The 18684-nt window shown below is 40.6% G+C and overlaps 1 long non-coding RNA gene across 1 annotated transcript in view; it reads left to right on the top strand.

The window, feature by feature from the left end:
• Window positions 1-7325: 7325 nt before the first annotated feature.
• The window catches only part of LOC102473264 (uncharacterized), a 36285-nt gene continuing 24926 nt past the window's right edge, over window positions 7326-18684 (top strand). Inside the window, exon 1 of the long non-coding RNA XR_337038.1 lies at window positions 7326-7464. This is a non-coding gene — a long non-coding RNA (uncharacterized LOC102473264). The remainder of the gene's footprint in view (window positions 7465-18684) is intronic.

Genomic DNA, 18684 nt, shown 5'->3' with positions numbered 1-18684 from the left:
TGCGGCACAATGCCCACTTTGCCCCGAGTCTCGCTTGCCCTAAAAGCCTCACTCTGCAAACACACCATTGGCGTCCTATCCCTCTGCAGCCCAGGAGCCCATGGAGGCTTCCTCTTACCACGGGGTAAAATCCACAATCTTGGTCCTGGTGTCCAACTCTTGCACAGGGCTTCATCCATCCTTCAACATCATCTGTCCCTATTATTCAAGGAAAAAAAAATATTGCTCTAACCAGAAAGTCCTCCTTCTGGTTCTGTGAAGTCTGGTTTATTCTTCCCCATGGGTCTGTTTTGTTAAGGCTGTTCTTCCTTTACGAGTCTTATTTCACACGCTTCAGTTGTATTGTCTCTAAATAACCTTTTCTGAATAACCAATTCACAGCTATTTTGCCCTGATTTGAGCTTCTAAAACACTTCCTATTTAATGTATTTGGCTCTTCTTTATGTAATAATGATGACCACCATCTCAATCCTTACTATGCACCATGCACTGTTCTAAGCTGATTTTAATTTATTTAATCATCACACAATCAGAGGAAGTAAATATAGTTATTATCTTCACTTTACAGATGAGAAAAACAGAGGTACAGATGAGTTAAATAATGCACCCAAAGTCATGGGACAGTAGAACCAGATTTGGATTAAAAATGTCTGGCTCAGAATCTGTCCTATTATCTCTTAGTCTGTCCTGCCTTAGACGGCTGTTACACTTCCTGCACTTGTACGTGCACATTTGTGTGTGTGTGTGTGTGTGTGTGTGTGTGTCTTCCTGAGTGAATTTATGTCCCTTGATAGTAGGGACCTATTTATTTATTTTTTTTTGGAGAGGTTTTTGCTATAGGGCGTGTGCACTTGCCAGAAAGAGAAAGACAGAGAGACAGAAAACAAAAAATTACCCCCCGGGAGATGACCACACCCCAATCCTTTCTCCTCCATTCTCCTTTCAGGATCTTGGACACGCATGCACACGTGCCCGGTGTGAGTTTAAGCCACCAGGTTCAGGACTCGAACCACGGTTTTACATGAGAGTCCAGCAACATAACCATTATGCCAACTACTGGTCCCGAGAGCAGGGACCTTATATGCTTTCTACAGAAGACTAACCAGAAAGGTGTGTGCTTGAAGAAGCTCTGAATGTTCGTTTCAGTTGAATGGATTTTGGAGTCTTTTCTTTGTTCTTCCTGAGATGATATAGCTTATTTTTCTTCAGTTGAGAGGATAATCTTCAAATCAGAGTTGAGTAAGTTCTGGCCAAATGAAAGGTAAAAATCATGGGGCAAGCCAGTGTCCTGGCCTCACCTCTTGAGTTCAGCGCAGTCTAATTATTTCGCAACTGTGCTGTGCCAGTGTCTGAGATGGAATGAGGGCGTAATGAGCCCACACGTCTCTCGAGCTGTTCTTTGTAGTGGGTGGAAAGTGAACTCGGGTTAGGCCTGCATGTTAAGAAATAAGGATTAACCAGCTTTGACTCTAGAAATGGTAGCTGAGTGACCATATTGAAAATGCAATTACTCTTTCCACTGTTTCCCCCCCCCCCGCCACTTCCTTTCAGGCTAAATGTGAGTTGTGGGAGGAAAGATTTGATAATGTTTTTCTGTTTTTCTGTGTTCTCAAGGGCCTTCACTGATAACCTGTTCAATGAAAATTCAACAAAAATGCCTGGCATGCCAGGCAAACAGCCAGAGGTATGATGGAGAAAACATGACTTCTAACACGAATTGTATTACATGGTTCCTTAAAGCTATGTCACAAGTTGTAACTTTTGATTATTTTCTTTCTTTTTTTTCCCTAGAATAAAGCCTCTTTAGAAGCTTTTTAGATTGCTTGAGAATACTGGGCAAATTGGTAAATTTTTCTTTCTTTTCTTCTTCTTCTTTTTTTTTTTTTTTTGAGAATTTTGCTATGGGGCACATGTGCTCACTAGAGAAACAGAGACAGAAAGTGAAAAATCACCCCCAGAGGGGATGGCCATGCCACACTTCCTTTTCCTCCATTCTCTTGGAATCTTGAGCACACAGGCACATGTGCCCAGCATGAGTTTAAGCTGCTGGGTCTGGAACTCGAACAGCAGTAGACTATGTGGGAGTCTAGCAACATAACCATTACATCATCTGCTGGTGAGTGAGCAATGCTTCATCTGCATTTACAGCCACTCCCCATCTCTGGCATGACTGCCGGAGCTCCGCCGCCTGTCCATCAGCTGCAACACTAGAGTCTCACAGGAGCATGCACTTTGCTGTGAACTGTACATGCGAGGGATCTAGGTTGTGTCTTCTTATAAACCATCCCTCCATCACCCCCATCTGAGCCCAAATCCATTTCCATGAAACCAATCTCTGTCACCAAAAAGACTGAGGACCTCTGCTTTAAAGGGTGTGCTGTGCTGGCAGGGCAGGACATGGGAAGAGTGATGACAAAGCAAGTTGACAATTAAAAAGAGATGGCTAGGTACATAGTTAGGAAACAGACAATCTCTAATTTTAAGACATAAATTTATTTTTATTTACATTTTTAAAATTTTATTTTCTTTTATACATTCAATCAAATTACTTAGCTTACAAAGTGAATATTTTAACATGGGAACATTTCTCCCTAGTCCAGTTGATAAAACTATAAAATATCTTCAACAGATAATACCACATTTCTTTGACCCATTAATGTTTTGCCTTTCAAGACTTTTATTTAAATACATTGAAATATATGTGTATAACATTTAACCTCTAAAAGGAGTTTTTGGGTGCTAGGTGTTGGCACAGCACTTACACAACTGGATTCATGAAAAAGGTCCTTGATTTACATTCTGGGACTTTCCTTATCACACTCCTGAGATTCAGTGGGGGTCATGGAGTGAAGACCCTATTAGGAGCACCTGTCTCTCTTTCTTTACCTGTCTCTGTGGAAGGAATAAATAAAAAACTTAAAAAAAATAAAAAGAGTTGGGGTCAGTAGGTGGTGTGGTGGTGAAGGCGCTGGACTCCCATATGGTCAACTGCGATTCAAGTCCCAAACCTGGTAGCTAGAAAATCATGCTGGGTGCATGTGCATGTGTGCCCAAAATGGGAAGAGGAAAATAGAGGAGATGAAATTGTGGTATGGCCATCTCCTCTAGAGGATGATTTTTCACTTTCCCTCTCATTGTCTCTGCCTCTCCAGTGAGTATATGCACCCTATGGAAAAAAACCTTAAAATAACCACAAAGGAATTTTATTCATAACTGATATGACTTATCATAGATTCTTTTTAAAAAAATCTATAGGGGAGCTTTGTTTTTAGATTCTTTATGGTGTTTGTTTATAGAGGCCTAAGACATGCTATACAAAAGATAGAGTCTCCCAGGACCAGCAGTTAGTGTAATGGCTATGTTGCTAGACTCCCATGTAGTCTACCGCAGTTCAAATCCCAGACCTAGTGACTTAAACTCACGCTGGGTGCGTGTGCGTGTACGTGTGTGCCCAAGATCCCGAGAAAAGAATGGGGGAGAAAGGATCGCGGCGTGGCCATCCCCCCTGGGGGGGTGATTTCTCACTTTCTGTCTCTCTGTCTCTCTCTGTCTGTCTAGCAAGCACACGTGCCCTATAGCAAAAACCTCTCAAAAAAAAAAAAAAGTCTCCCAATTAAACGTATTTATTTATTTATTTATTTATTTTTTTAAGAGGTTTTTGCTATAGGGAGTGTGAGCTCACCAGAAAGACAGAGAGAGACAGAGAGACAGAAAGCAAGAAATCACCCCCCAGGGGGGATGGCCACACCGCGATCCCTTCTCCCCAATCTCCTCTCGGGATCTTGGGCACGCATGCACATGTGCCCGGTGTGAGTTTAAGTCACCGGGTCCGGGATGCGAACCGCAGTCAACTACATGGGAGTCCAGCGACATAGCCATTACGCTGACTGCTGGTCCCTTAAACATATTTATTTTGAAAGCATTTACTGAATAGTCAATAAATGAAAGGAGAGACCAGACTCTGCCTTTAGAAGTGCATTATCTAATATGGCAGCCACTTGACACATGTAGCTATTGTCCTGGAAATGCAACAAGATGGGTGATCCTTATAAAACACAGCCTGGATTTTGAAGATTTAATATGAAAAAAGGATATACAATATTTCTTAAGTTTCTTTTTACTTTCTAAAAAAGAATTTTGTTATACAGCATGTGCGCTCACTAGAGAGAAGAGAGAGGCAGAGAGACAGAAAGCAAGAAATCACTCCCAGGGGGGATGGCCATGCTGCAACCCTTTCTCTTCCATTCTCCTCTTGGGATCTTGGGCACGCACACACACGTGCCCGGTGTGAGATTTAAGATGCTGTTCCAGAACTCAAACTGCGGTCAAATATGTGGGTGTCCAGCAAAGTAACCATTATGCTATCTGCTAGACCCTTCTTTTTACTCTTTAAAATGTAGTTATTAGAAAAGTTAAAGTTGTTTGTGAAACTTGCATCTGTGGCTCCTAATATTTTTCTACAGATGATGTTTCTTTATAGTTTACTAGAATAGAGAGAATGACATGTAAACAAATTATTATGGGCCAATGGAAGGTACCTATAAAATACAGAGGGAGTGCAGCTAGTGAGCTGGTGTGTTCAGGAAAATATTGTGTCGTCAGAAAAGCCATTTTTCACAGAAAAATGCATCATGACTTTTCCAAAGACCCAATATTTAAGGAGATGGACTATGAGGTAAGTTTTAAAGGAACAACAGGGTTTTGCTAAGTATGTTGTTATGAAGGGCAGATCAGAAAGACAGGTCTATGAAAGGCAGGAGGGAAAGAATTTGAATTTATAAAAGCATCTACTCTAAAGAACCTAGAAGTAGCAAGAAAACAGAGAAATATTATTTTAATAGTTGCATATGGTATAGTTAAGAATGTGTGTAACTTATTTAGACTTATTTTATTTTTTTTCTTGTTATCCGGATGACGATTGTTTCCTTACAAAAGCTCTCAAATACCTGGCATGCACTATTTCATCACGCCACCAGAGGGCACTGTGTTCTAGGATTGAAAAATGCTAATAGGAAAAAGTATTTTCTTGGCTCAGTGGCGTCTAAACTTATGAATGAGAGCTCTCATTTTTGAGCATACAAACTGAATATATATTTACTTATAAATTATAGATAGAATACATCACTAATATAGTATATCAATTATAAGATTACATGCAGAAAAATTGAAATGTAAAAGGCAATAATCAACTGAAGTCCTAGTTTTTTTTTTTTTGGGAATTCCAATGATTTTGTTGTTGTGTGTGTTTCCATATCTCTGATGTGTGCACACCCTACTTTGGATAACACTGGCGTATTTTATAAATTTTATCTTTATAAAGATGAAGGTAACTCCTCCCAAAATCTAGAACAAAATATTTTTGCTGTACCTAAGTATTAAAATATAGATGCATTGTAACATGCTAAACCATTTTAAGCACTGAAATAAAAAGATGAAAATAAAGAAAAAAGTCAAATCTTGTTTGCTGGAGGAATCTATGGCTTTCAATTTTAAGCCAGATTTGGTCTAATATATCAGAATTTAAATGAGTTAAAATATCAGATCAATTATCATATAATTTTTGTTACATATTGTTTAAAATCAGAAGTTAAAAATTTAAAACAGTAATAAACTAAACAGACAAAAGAATAGGTAATAATGATATAATTAGATTAGTGATGGTCCTCATGTCAAAAAAATTAGAATAGAGTTTAAAAAAAAAAAACACAACCTGGGGCTAGCAGTTGGTGTAATGACTATATCACTGGACTCCCTTGTAGTTGACAGTGGTTCGAGTCTCAGACCTGGTGGCTTAAACTCACGCTGGGCGCATATGCGTGCATGCCCAAGATCCTGAGAGGAGAATGGAGGAGAAGGGATTGCGGTGTGGTCATCCCTCTGGGGGGTGATTTCTTGCTTTCTCTCTCTCTCTCTCTTTCTGGCTAGCGCATGCACCCTATAGCAAAAACCTCTTAAAAACAAAACCTAAGAATACCAAAATAAAGGGGGGAAACACTTCCTGACTTTATTAGAGGGTTGTAACTGCATTTTGTCTTCATTTCATGGAACTTTTTTTTTTTTTTTTGATCTGACATTTCTAGCCTTTATCTTCTATAAAAACCACAAAAACAAAAACAAAAAACAAACAAAAAGGAACCACGTGAACTGAGGGTGAGACAAGGGATTGTGGGTGATGGGCAGTCTTCCTGAGCTGCTCATGTTGAGAAGGGGCATTGTCTTTTAGTGCGAATGGGGAGGGATGTGGATCTTTGGAGGCAGGTGTGACTGTCACACCCTCTGGAGGACCAAGATGTTTTCAACCTCCTTTGGGGCCAATTATTGGTTGGTGTCTCTGACGAAACGGTTTAGAATTTTTAGGAGTAAAAGTTCTGCAGAAACTTCAGCTCTTATGACTTCTGGGAGTGGTTAGAGAGGCATTGGGAGATATATTGGGCTCAAGATTTTGTTGTGGGGGGAGGAAAGAAGTGGGAGATGATGGCTAAAGGCTATTTCAGTCTTGGGAGATGGCAAAGAGGCCTCACAGGAGGAAGGAGATAGATGGGGGTGGGGCATATAGAGTGAGTGTGTGGTCTGAGGGGTTGAAGTGACTTATTTTTTTTTTGTAGAGAGTGGCAATCTGAGGAAACATGGTGTGACCTTTAGCGCATACAGAAATGCCCTTCCTCGGGAGCTACTCTAGCAATGGGTATTGAGAAGTAATTACATAGGAAAGCGCTATCTGCCTGTTGGTATCCGTTATCTTCCTGTTGTTGCTGATACCCGATGCTACAGGGCAGTATGAGGCTAAAGGAAGCTACCTGTGTTCATTGGATTCTCCCCCAAAAAGACCAGAGACATTACATGGTGCTAGTCGTTTTCACATCTTCAGAGGATTTACATCAAAACCAACCGACTTTGCATCCCATTTCCCCTTTGCCCATTTTTCTGCCCTTTAAAAGAATAAACCTGAGGCCTGTTCCTGGTTGCAACTTCTCCGTCAGAGAAGCTGGGCCCATCCAATCCTTGCTTTACTATACTTGTGTGTCTTTGTGTGTTTTGTTACCACGTTTATTTCTCATCCACAGCCTTCCCTACTCAGAAAAACGTGTTCAGCAGAGCAGGTCTCTATTTAAACATTTTTTTTTTAATATGATGAACTTTTGGATTTCAGACAATAGGTGATCCCTGGTGGTTAAGTGACTTTCATTGGTCAAACAATTCTCACTAGTCAGGTGATCTCTGTTGGCCAGGTCATCCTTCTAGGCAGGTGCCCTTCATTGGTTAGGTGAGCTGTGCTAGTCTGGTGATCTTCCTGGTCCAATCAGCTGTGGTGGAGGCAGGGGCTGGATCATAGGGAGTTTATAAACACGAGTATCTACCACCTTCCCCCACCATTGTGATTTGGGGGTAGAGGTTGGATTTCAGAGGTTGAGACTTGGTGTGAGGAGACCCCAATAGGTGTCCTGCATAGAAGGATAATTCATGGTAAGTACACTTGTACAATATTTTAAATCCTTTAGTGAGACACGTACACTGTGGTGTCAATGGGAAAGCTGGACTTAGGAGTTAGCAACCTTGTAATCACTATGGTAGTTTATTCCTCAATCTGAACCTCTCTGGATAAAAACACAAAGCCGGGTGCTTTTTCTCTCTGCACTGATTCCAGTCACACTCTCTCAAGCCTCACATGCTGCCTGTTAAGGATTCCTTGAATAGGTGTACTAATTTGCAGCTATTTGTAGGGTCTTGACAAGCCCCGGTTCAGTACAATTTAAATTCTAACATCCAACTGAAAGCCCTCCTCCTCCCCCCTCCACTTGGCCAGGCTGGAGTCCAGGGGTCTTGGAGTGGGGCTGGGTGCGTGCATGACCCCGCAGGGGTGTTACATCTCCTAGCTCTTCCTAAGACCTCTGACTTGTCGAGGCTTCGAGGAGGGAGTTGGGAGAGGACATGTATCTTTCTTAACTAGTGCTGCAATAGTCCCCTCTTAGGTCATTGCTGTTTCTCTGACCAGCACTGACTGACTGTGGAAGCCCTCAGTGTGATAGTCACACAAAGACTGGCTCTTCCTAAGCGTTCCCCTAAATGGTTCTCTGAAGTCCCAGGATTCCCTAATTCCCCCTTCCCCATCAGAAATCTGGCTGTACCTCTTACTCTATTAATTCCTCTCGGGCCACCTCCCTAGAGGCTCACCTCACAGTCCCCTCCCCCGCTCAGCAGATGGTAGAGAACTAGCAAGAACGTTCAAGCTCAGCTGCCTTCCATGGTGGGCATCTGACCCAAGGAAACCCAACATCCTTGCTTTGCCAAACCAGAGGCCTGCTGCCGGCTCAGGCCTCTTTCCTGCTTGCTATTTCTCCCTGCTCGCTTTTCCCCTACATAGTCCGGATAGCTAAGCAGATGTCCAACTGTGAGAGAGGTCTGCTCTCCTTTCTGAAGGCACTGCAGTTTCTACTACAGATTTAGCTTAAACCTTCTTCAGTTGATTTCAGGAAGAGAAAAACAACACCCTCTTTCCCCTCTCTGGGGCAAGGAAAGTTCTAGCATGCTCCTAATACAATGCCTCATATCTTGGCCAATTGCATCCCTTTCCACCATCCCCAGGAGCAGTCACTGTTGGGTATTGGGCATGCGCTAAACTTATTAACACAATTCTTACATCAGTATAATAAGGTACTTTGAGAGCAGATGCAAAATTGAGATACTAAGGTTAAAAAGCTTAAGAAAGTTACATAGCTAGAAGCAGCAGAGCTAGGATTTGGAGCAAGTCAGTCTGACTTTGAGGCCTCTGCTCCAGGTGTGAAGCTTTATGATGTGGTGGAGCAGGCAGGGGGAGTATGGTGCTGGGCTTGGGTTGGCGGTAGCAGAGACATGTGGCTATCTCTTAATGGCCAAGGATTGTCTGGCTTCCAGGTGTTCATGTGCTTTTTTTTTTTTTTTTTTTTTTTTTAGAATTTGAAGCCCTAAGTCCTTGCCTAGCTTAGGGTCTAGTTTTCTACTTCTAGAATAAACCTTTTTTTTTTTTTTTTTTTTATGATCAGTTATTTAATTAGGTTCTTGGCAAAACAATCTAGAACACCAATTTGTGAGGATAAACTCCATTTGTAAGGGCAAACATGGATCGCAGGTAGCCCTGGAGCTTAGGAACAGCTTTGATTTTTGGTAAAATGTGCGAGTCCACAGTTTTCTGATCACCCTTGCACTGCTCTGAAATCTTGTATTTCTCCTTCTCTGTGTTGAAGCTCTCATCTTCCTGGTGTCTGGGCTTCTGCAGTTTCTCTTTCTTGAAGTAAGCATCGGTAAGGTGCTTTGGGATTTTTTACTTTGCTAATATCAATTTTCGTGGAGGTGGTAATGACAAATTTCTGGTGTGCTCTGTGCAGTGGAACTCGATTGAGAACCAGCGGTCCAGTTACAAGTAGCAAGCCACTGCTCAGCTGCTTCAGGAAAACCACTCTCTTGCCTCTGTGGCATCCAGTGAGGATGATCAGATGTCCCCAGGAGTGATGCTAGCTCGCAGCTTTCTCACATGCTGACCGAAGGGATTTTTGCCATGGCTCAACAGCTTTCGAGGCACATCTTCAGTAGGATAATAGCTAGGCATTTTGCACAGTTTAATAACCACCCGGGTACCACCATTCTTGTCTCCACCAACCGGTTTTGTGACAGTCTCAAGAACCTTCTCCTTTTTCTTTTTGATCCTGGATTTAGCGGCCAAGTATTTCTTCTTGTACATGGCCTTCCTGGAATACATGGCAGACAGGGAGTATCTGCCGATGCCCCGGATTAGGACCAGGTTTCAGCTGCAATGGGGGTTCCCCTTCTTGGGCTTTTTAGCCTTGTGGGGGGTCACCCTTTTTAACCTGGCCACTGGCATCAGCCTTCTTGGCTTCAGGTTTCTTCTCCTTAGTATCCTGCTTTGTAGCTTTATCACCTGCCATCTTGTAAAGTGGGAAACTATTTTTTTTTTTTAATACCTTGAATGTAGCAATATTCTAAAGGAGATCTGCCATGACTATATGACAAAGGGACTCTTAATTTAAAAAAAAAATGCTCCAGGGGACCAGCAGTTAGCATAATGGCTATGTCACTGGACTCCCATGTAGTCGACCGCGGTTCGAGTCCCGGACCCGGTGGCTTAAACTCATGCCGGGCACGTGTGCGTGTGTGCCCAAGATCCCAAGAGGAGAATAGAGGAGAAGGGATTCCAGCATGGCCATCCCCCCTGGGGGGGGGTGATTTCTTGCTTTCTGTCTCTCTGTCTGTCTCTGTCTTTCTGGTGAGCGCACGCAGCCTATAGTGAAAAGCTCTCCAAAAAAAAAAAAAAATTGCTCTAGCATGTTTGACATCTGGTTTTCCTCAATGTGCATTTTTGGTAAACAAATTAATTGATTTGTTAATTTTATGGGGGGAGTATTTTGAGCAGATCTGGTTCAGCAAAGTGAGGGACAGAATTTAGGGAAGAAAGCAAGTTGAGGAATTGCTAAGGCTAATAAAGACTATGCCCCTCCCTCCCAACTTCAAACAAGGGTAAATAAGAGTGGAAGGCAATTAAGTTAAGCACCAATAATTTGTCTAAGTCCTCATATCAGTCACTTGTATATTAATATAGACACAATTTGAAAACCTCTTGTAATTCACCTTTGGAGTGCATTTTCTATTTGCTTTGGTTCTCGGCGGTAGCCCAGGAATTGAATTTACAACCCTCCTCACTAGCACTTTATAGAGCAAGTCATGCCCAGAGGATTCAGTCATCTCAATTTTATTCACTGAATCAGGAGGAAGTCAACATCTTCCTACCTTTGGGGGTTGGAGTCTGTCAGAGTGAAGTGAATGGAGGACCATATCAATCATTTTTATTTATTAACAACCAAACCAGAAGTAATAACATTACTGGGGCCTGATGAGCTAATTTTTGCTCACAGGAAAGCACTGTCTCAAAACCTGGCTCACCTGATTCTGCCGATGACTCAACTTTGAAGGGCACCTTGTTCCAGAAAGTGATTCATGTAATAACAGCAAGTTACACGTGTCACAGGGATAGGTGGCTCTTTGGTGCTGTCTTTAAGACAATGCTTTGCTATCTTTTCTGGTTGTAATTCCTGACATTGTTTAGATCCCTTCAGTATAAAGAGCTGTCCTGTTTTGATAAGGACATGGTTAACTGTTGACATTTCTTTCTCTTAACTTGGCCATTTTGACGCTCAAGTTCCTGACTATAGGAGACTTGGGGTTAAAGGAAAGCTTGATTGCAAGCTAACGTTAAATGGCTTCAAAATTATGAAATGACTTCTGTTGACGAATATGAACATAACTTCAGTGTGACATTATTTTTGTGATTTTTGTGTGTAGGTTCTATGGGTGACATGTAATGATGTCTGTTATGCTGCTAGGCCAGGCTCCATTAGTTCTGTTTTTAGTTATGATTGATTTATATTAACAAATTTTCACTTTTTTACTGGCTGCTAGCACTTTAGTCTTAGTCTATGACACATGGAAGGTGGGGTTATACCTGAGTGTATAGGATCAACCAACCTACCAGGTAATGCATAATTTCTTATGACGCAATATTCTTTTTTAAAAAATTTATTTTATTTATAATAATTTTCATTCATTTTTAGAGAGATTTTTGCTATAGGTCACATGCACTCACCAGACAGAAAGTAAGCAATCACCCCCTTGGGGAAGATCACACTACAATCCCTTCTCCTACATTCTCCTCTCAGTATCGTGGTCATTCACACACATGCACCTGGCGTGAGTTTTTTAATTACTTTATTTTATTATTTTCTATACATTCAATAACTATACATTACTTGGCTTGCAAAGAGAATTTACCCAACATGAAATATACCTCAGACTCGTCCAGTTGAGAATACTATACACATTATCAACAGGTAATAAACCATGTGACACCACAAGTATCTTGCCTCTCTATTTTCCTCCCTAATTCCTTTCCCTATATTCTTCCCCTCTTCTACCCTCCTTCCACCTGTCTCCAGTGTCCTTAACTATTTTCAGTGCTTTTATGTCCTCCGATCTTTCAACCTCTACCATAGAGTGTGGTCAGTTGGTATATATTCAGTAGAGACATACAATATCTTTCTTTAATAGCCTGGCTTTTCTAGATCTGTGAAGAAGGTCTTTGACTTCCTCAGCAATAAAGCTTCCCTATTCTACCTCTTTCTATAAAATGCCAGGGTCCTGTTTTTTATGGCTGAGTAGTATTCCATAGATATATGTGCCATACTTTTTCAATCCATTCATCTGTTCATGGACATTTGGGTTGGTTCCATGTCTTAGCAATAATGAATAATGTTGCGATAAACATTGGTGTGCAAGCGCTTTTCTGACTGAGCATTCACCTATTTTTGGGTAGATACCCAGGAGTGGAATTGCTGGATCATATGGTAGTTCTATTTGTAGATCTTTGAGAAACCTCCATATTGTTTTCCACAGTGGCTGGGCAAATTTAGATTTCCAATCAACAGTGTAGGAGAGTTCTCCATTCACCACAACCTCACCAACACTTACCTTTTTTTGTATTTTTTTCTTTGTAATTCTGACAGAGGTTAGGTATCTCACTGTTGTTTTAATATGCATCTCCCTTATGATGAGGGATGTTGAGCATTTCTTCATGTGAGTTTTGGCTTTTGTATGTCTTCCTTAGAGTTTTTTGTTCAGCTCATTTTCCCATCTTTTAATTGGGTTAATCTTTTTTGGGGGAGAGCTGCTTGAGTTCCCTATATATTCTGGTTATCAATCCCTTATCTGAGGAAAAGTTTATAAAATATTCTCCCATTCCTGTTTTCCTCCTTTTTTTTTTTCTTTCATTTCTCAGAGCGGGAATAAAAGAATCATATTTTATGGCAAAAAAAAAAAATTCTCCCATTCCGAGGGCTGTTAATTCACACTAATTACCATGTCCTTGGCCGTGCAGAAACTTCTTAATTTAATTTAATCTCACTTGTCTTTTTAAAAAAATCTTTGCCTACTTCAATCACTTCCAGAGTTTCCTCAGTGTTTTCCATCAGTAGTTTTAAAGTTTGAGATCTTAGGTTCAGATTTTTGATCCATTTGAGTTGATTTTTGTTTATGGTGAAAGTTGGGGATTCAGTTTAATCTTTCTCCAGGTGGATACCCAGTTTTTCCAGAACCATTTCTTAAAGTAGTTTCCTTTCCCCATTGAATCGACTGGTATCATTGTCAAAAATTATTTGGCTGTAAGTCTTGGGGTTTATTTTTTGGTTTTCTATTCTATTCCATTGGTCTACCTGTCTTCTTTTGTGCCAACATCATGCTGTCTTGGTTATTACAGCTTTATAGTATATTTTGGGGTTAGGGAGTGAGATTTCGCCAACTCCATTCTTCTTGCACAGGATCGCTTTGTCAATACTGGATCTTTTATGATTCCAGACAAATCCTATGATTGTCTTTTCTAGATCTGTGAAGAATATCTCTATTTTGATTGAAATTGCATTAAATATGTAGATTAATTTGGGTAGAATTACCATTTTGATTATGTTAATTCTTCCAATCCAGGAATATGGGATGTCCTTCCACTTTTTTGTGTGTCTTTTTCAATATCATTTTTAAGATTTTCATAATTTTCCTTGTAAAGGTCTTTGACTTCCTTTGTTAGGTGTATCTCTAGGTAGCTTATACATTTTGTGGCTATGGTAAAAGGGATTCCTTTCTTCAGTTCAACCTCCATCAGCTTATTGTTAGTATAGAGAAATGCTATAAACTTTTGGATGCTGATTTTGTATACTGTCACTTTACTGTATTCAATTGAGAAGTTTTTTCATAGATACCTTTGGGTATTCTATGTATGTCATCAGCAAATAAAGATATTTTCAACTCTTCTTTGCCTATTTGAATGTCTTTTATTTCATTCTCATGTCTGATTGCATTGGCTAGGACTTCCATTACTATATTGAAAAGGAGTGGAGAAAGTGGAGAGTCTTGTCTTGTACCAGCTTTTAGTGGCCCCATTCAGTATAATGTTGCCTATAGGTTTTTCATATGACTTTTACTGTGTTGAGAAATGACCCTATACAGCATGAGTTTTAAGCTGCAGAATCCAGGACTCGAACTGCAGTTGACTACATGGGAGTCCAGCGATATAACCATTATGCCATCTGCTGGTCCATTATTATTGTTTTTAATTTGATCAGAGAGAGAGAGAGAGAGAGAGAGAGAGAGAGAAAGAGAGAGAGAGAGAGAGAAAGAGAAAGAGAAAGAGAAAGTGAGCAGCCACATCTGGGATTGAAACCATGGTTAACTTTGTGGGAGTCCAGCGCCTTAATCACCATGCCACATGCCAGCCCCAATAGAATATTCTTTACTGTATTTCTGTGTTCTGAGAACATTTGGGGGATAAGGTACTGATATTAATGAAATATTTTATTTATGTATCATGTATATATATAAATTCAATTGCATTGTGTACATCATAAAAATACACAAAATTATAATTGCTAAAAGATTGAGTTTAAAGCATTCAATATTAGTTATTGTTATGACCTTTCATCTTTTCCATCCTGAGGTACATATCCTCCACCTGAAATCCTCTGCCAAGGCTGTAAAATTGAAATGAGACCCACCTTTTAGAGAGTGATGGCAATAAAAACAACCAGTATCATCCCTCCGGAAGAAACTTTTCTGTTTGTCTAACTTGCTTTTTTTTTTTTTTTTTCAAAATTAGGAGATTGTTTCTAAGGTGAAAATTAATTCTGTGTGGCTTTCAAAGTTCTAAATTTTAAAAGTGCTTCTCAATCGTGTGGGAGTGTAGTTATCCCAAATCACTGGGAAACCATCTAAGTAGATGACATCATGTTGTGAGTCATACCCCTCTGTCTCACTGACTTCAGATTCTGTGGAATCGAATGTTTACTTGGGAGCTGGTGGTGCCTGGGACCTGGGAATAATGGATTGCTGTCTGGGGTCCCTGTTCTGTGGCCTGAGTCAAATGCACACAAAACCAGGGGTTGGCCAGGGACACATCAAAGACTAAGGCTGGAACTACCCTCAGAGCAGCCTCACACGGGCACACCCTGGCAGCTCCTAGATAGCCACTTCTGATCCACAATTAGACTGAATGGAAGAACACATTTAATTTTCCTTCTGTGGTAATTTGAAACCAATCTGAGAACAGCTTGTTCTAATGAGGACTGAATAGGGCATTTATTTAAATCAACATCGAGAGCCAGTGAGAAAACTGTGTGTGCCTAGCACTGGTATTTGCTGATGAGGTACCTGGACCTCCTTACCAGGCCTCTGAGAGCTTTGACCCACATTTCCTGCAGGAGCACAGGGGGCCTTTCGGGAATGAGTTTTCTGCTGAGAGATGGCTCTTGTTCCACATCTTTCTGAACTCCAAGGCTACATGTGTGTGTTTTAATAATTTTAATTTTCTTTTCTCTCTCTCTTTCTTTCTTTTTTTTTTTTTTAGTGTAGCTTGGAAACTTTTAGTGTTTCACAGACATAATTTCATTTGCTCTTCATAATCCTTCAGGGAAAATAGAGTAAGTTGTTTTCTTTTATAAAGAAACAGATTCAGAGACATTAAATGACTTCTAAGTAGCAGAGCTAGGAGAACATTAATCCTCTGACTTCTACCTCAAATAAAAGATAGAAAAATAACAGCAGAGGAGGTAGAGTTTGTTAGTTTTATGCATATCCAGATTAATTCTGGTTTGTTTTAAATTTCAACGGAATGTTTTTCAACTCCCCTACTGCTGTCCTAGAATTTATTTAGGTAGAGTCGTCTAGGCCAACTCCCATGCCTTGACTGCATTCATATCCCTCGCCATCTGGCTCCCCACCCAGATATGCTAACCCAGGAACTATCAACAATGTAAGAAAATGAAGCTGCAGGGCCAGCAGGTGGCATGATGGTTAAGGCGCTGGACACTCCCACATGGCCAACCGTGGTTCGAGTCCCAGACCTAGTGGCTTGCTTTCTCACTTTTCCTCTCTCTCTGGTCAAATTAGAATGAATGAATGAATAAAATTAAAAAAAATTGAAGCTTTCAGTGCCATTTTTACCTTAAGAAGAATCCTTTTACATTTTTTTCTTTAAGTTTATTTGTGTGTGTGTGTGTGTGTGTGTGTGTGTGTGTGAGAGAGAGAGAGAGAGAGAGAGAGAGAGGCTGGCAGGTAGGCAGGCAGGCATCCCCAGCAAGTTCTTCATGCCTCCATCTACCTCCAGCCTTAGCCAGCCTGGGTTTAGGTACAGTGCTCCCCGGATGTGCAAAGGGGTAACTTAGACTATGAACCCAGGACAAGAAGTCCTCGCCCTTTCGAATGAAACAATTGACTTCCCAGTGTTGCCTTGGAAATGTATTCTTCACTACAGAGAATGTTCAGCTGCTTGCGGAAAAGTGGAAACTGTACACATGCCTGCCCATCATGGGGTGCTGCACAGATGAAAGTGGCAGCATCGGACCCTGGTCAGCTAAGTGAGACATGGCAGCTGACAAACAGCCTAGATGCTCCTGTCTCACTTTTGCTCGACTTCATTAGGTAGTGCTTGTTGGGGACAGTGACTAATCTCCCCGTTCGCTTCCTAGCTGGAGAGTCCTCTGTCTGCACTGGCATTTGTGTCTTTGAGCCTGGATCTACTGCTTCACATTTTGCCTCTTCTTCCTATAAGTGTCCTTGACTTATATCTTCATGGGTTTCTCGATCCTTATATTTCCTTTTTTTTCTGTTTTCTTTCATATTGTCTGTCATATTGATTTTCCACACACACACACACACACACACACACACACACACACACAGAGAATTATTTCTAACAGATTAAGGAGACATAAATGATGTAAATTTGAAACATCTTTCTTTAAAATAATTTCGGGTATTTTTCATTTGTGCGCTGTATGAAAGTGAAATGTATCTATCATTGACATATTATTTTCTTTAACTCATTTTCTAAACAAGTTTTATTCATTGAATAAACCACATTACATCTTTCAGTTAGAAAAATTTGAATAAGGATATTACAAAATGAATTAGAGTCCAATTAAAATTTGCTTTGGGGGTGAAATTCTATTCAATTAAGAAGAACATTTTTATAGACCAGAGTTTATTTTAGTGCCTATCATTGCCATGTATGCATAGGGAATAGGTTCCAGAAGTTCCTTTCCATTGGTTCTCAGAGTGTGTTTCTCGGGGTGGAGCAGGCTGGCACTTCAGTTGAACCCAGGTACCTTTCTCGTTGGCTTCCTTTTTTTCTGGTCATTTTCCTTCACATGTTTAATGAATCTTTCTCTGCTCTTAGAATGTTTAATATGCTCAATGTGCACATTAATTCTCTTGGCAAGAATCATACGCTCACATGGGTGTGGCCAAAGGAAGCACTCCATGTTTTCTAAAAGGCCTAGATAACATATATATCATGAACTTCTCCTTTCCCTTTGCATTCATCATTTTGGCGAATTACTGGAAAATGGCAGTTCCTGTCAAAAGGTGATAAATTATCTTCTTAATACAATTTCCCAAATGTGCAGCTGACATCTTCTTGTGTCTTGTTTATAGGACGGTTCCTGTCTAAGTTATTTGGAAAGGAATGTGTCCAAATACCTCTGCAATTCTCAGTATATTTACATAGATAGTATTAGAATCTTGCAAAATGTAACTTTCCAAAGAATGACTGCGTAGGAGAAGTTGGCCAGCAGGTGTCAGTCTCACCCAGTACAAGAGTTGAGAATGGTTTCATAGTGGCTTTTCTTTATGGTAGTTGGCTTTTTTGAATGAACTTTTAAAAAGCCAATAAATAAGTAAATAAGTGGTGGTGGTGGTTTGTTTTAAGCAAACTCTGAGTTGATTTAAAGAGAAAGCGTGTCATCTTAATCTCCTGCTGTACCATTTCCAGAGTTGTATGCTGATTATTTTCTTGTTAACAGTACAACTATCAGCTGTGCATGTAATTTCATCATTGTCTGGCCATGTGAGCATCATGTAATAGGTGATTTAAGTGTTATTTTTACTTTGAGGGTGATTGATTCATGATAGAGAATAAAGTTCCAGTAGAGTGACCCTTTGTTCTGGCACCTGAGATTTTGGACTTAGTCATTGCTTGCACCAACCACGCACTCACCCGTTCTATTTGCAGCTGAGAGAACAGGTTCAGGAAAGATCTGTTCAAAGACTCAGAGCTGTGGAGAAAAGGATTGGAATTAGGATGAAAATCAAGACACACTGTGGGTCTTCTTCCTTTAGCAAGCCTAATAATAGGCTGTTATTTGCATCCGGAACTACCAGTAAACTGCTTGACCTTGGTGGTTTTCTGTCTCTGCTCTGTTCTCTGGGCATTGCCATGTTCAGATGGAGGGGCACAGGCAACATCAGGCTCCAGTGGGCTGTCAAAATCTGCACATGTTCACAAGTGATTATCTTCAATGTAATCCCCATAGCAACGTAGCAAAGCGCCTGCCGTAGCCGGATGATAAAGATGATTATGCTATAGAAGGAAAGCAAATCCTCGGGACAGCTTGATTGAGGAGGGCTTGTTGCTGGTTTGCTGCCATGGTGCTTCTCCTTAGGCGACCACAGCAGCTATGGTGGAGAGGGGCCGCTGGAGCTTGTTTACATAATCAATCAGAAAGCACTTAACCCATGTTGGTCTGGGGCTGGGAACTGAATAACAAGCCAGTTTTTTTTTTTTTTTTTTTTTTTTTTTTTGTCGTTATGGCTGTAGAA

Source organism: Tupaia chinensis, unplaced genomic scaffold (genome assembly GCF_000334495.1).
Source record: "Tupaia chinensis unplaced genomic scaffold, TupChi_1.0 Scaffold144010_1, whole genome shotgun sequence".
NCBI classification, from domain to species: domain Eukaryota; kingdom Metazoa; phylum Chordata; class Mammalia; order Scandentia; family Tupaiidae; genus Tupaia; species Tupaia belangeri.
The sequence above is the reverse complement of the archived record's forward strand: the minus strand, read 5'-3'. Positions and strand labels throughout refer to the sequence as shown.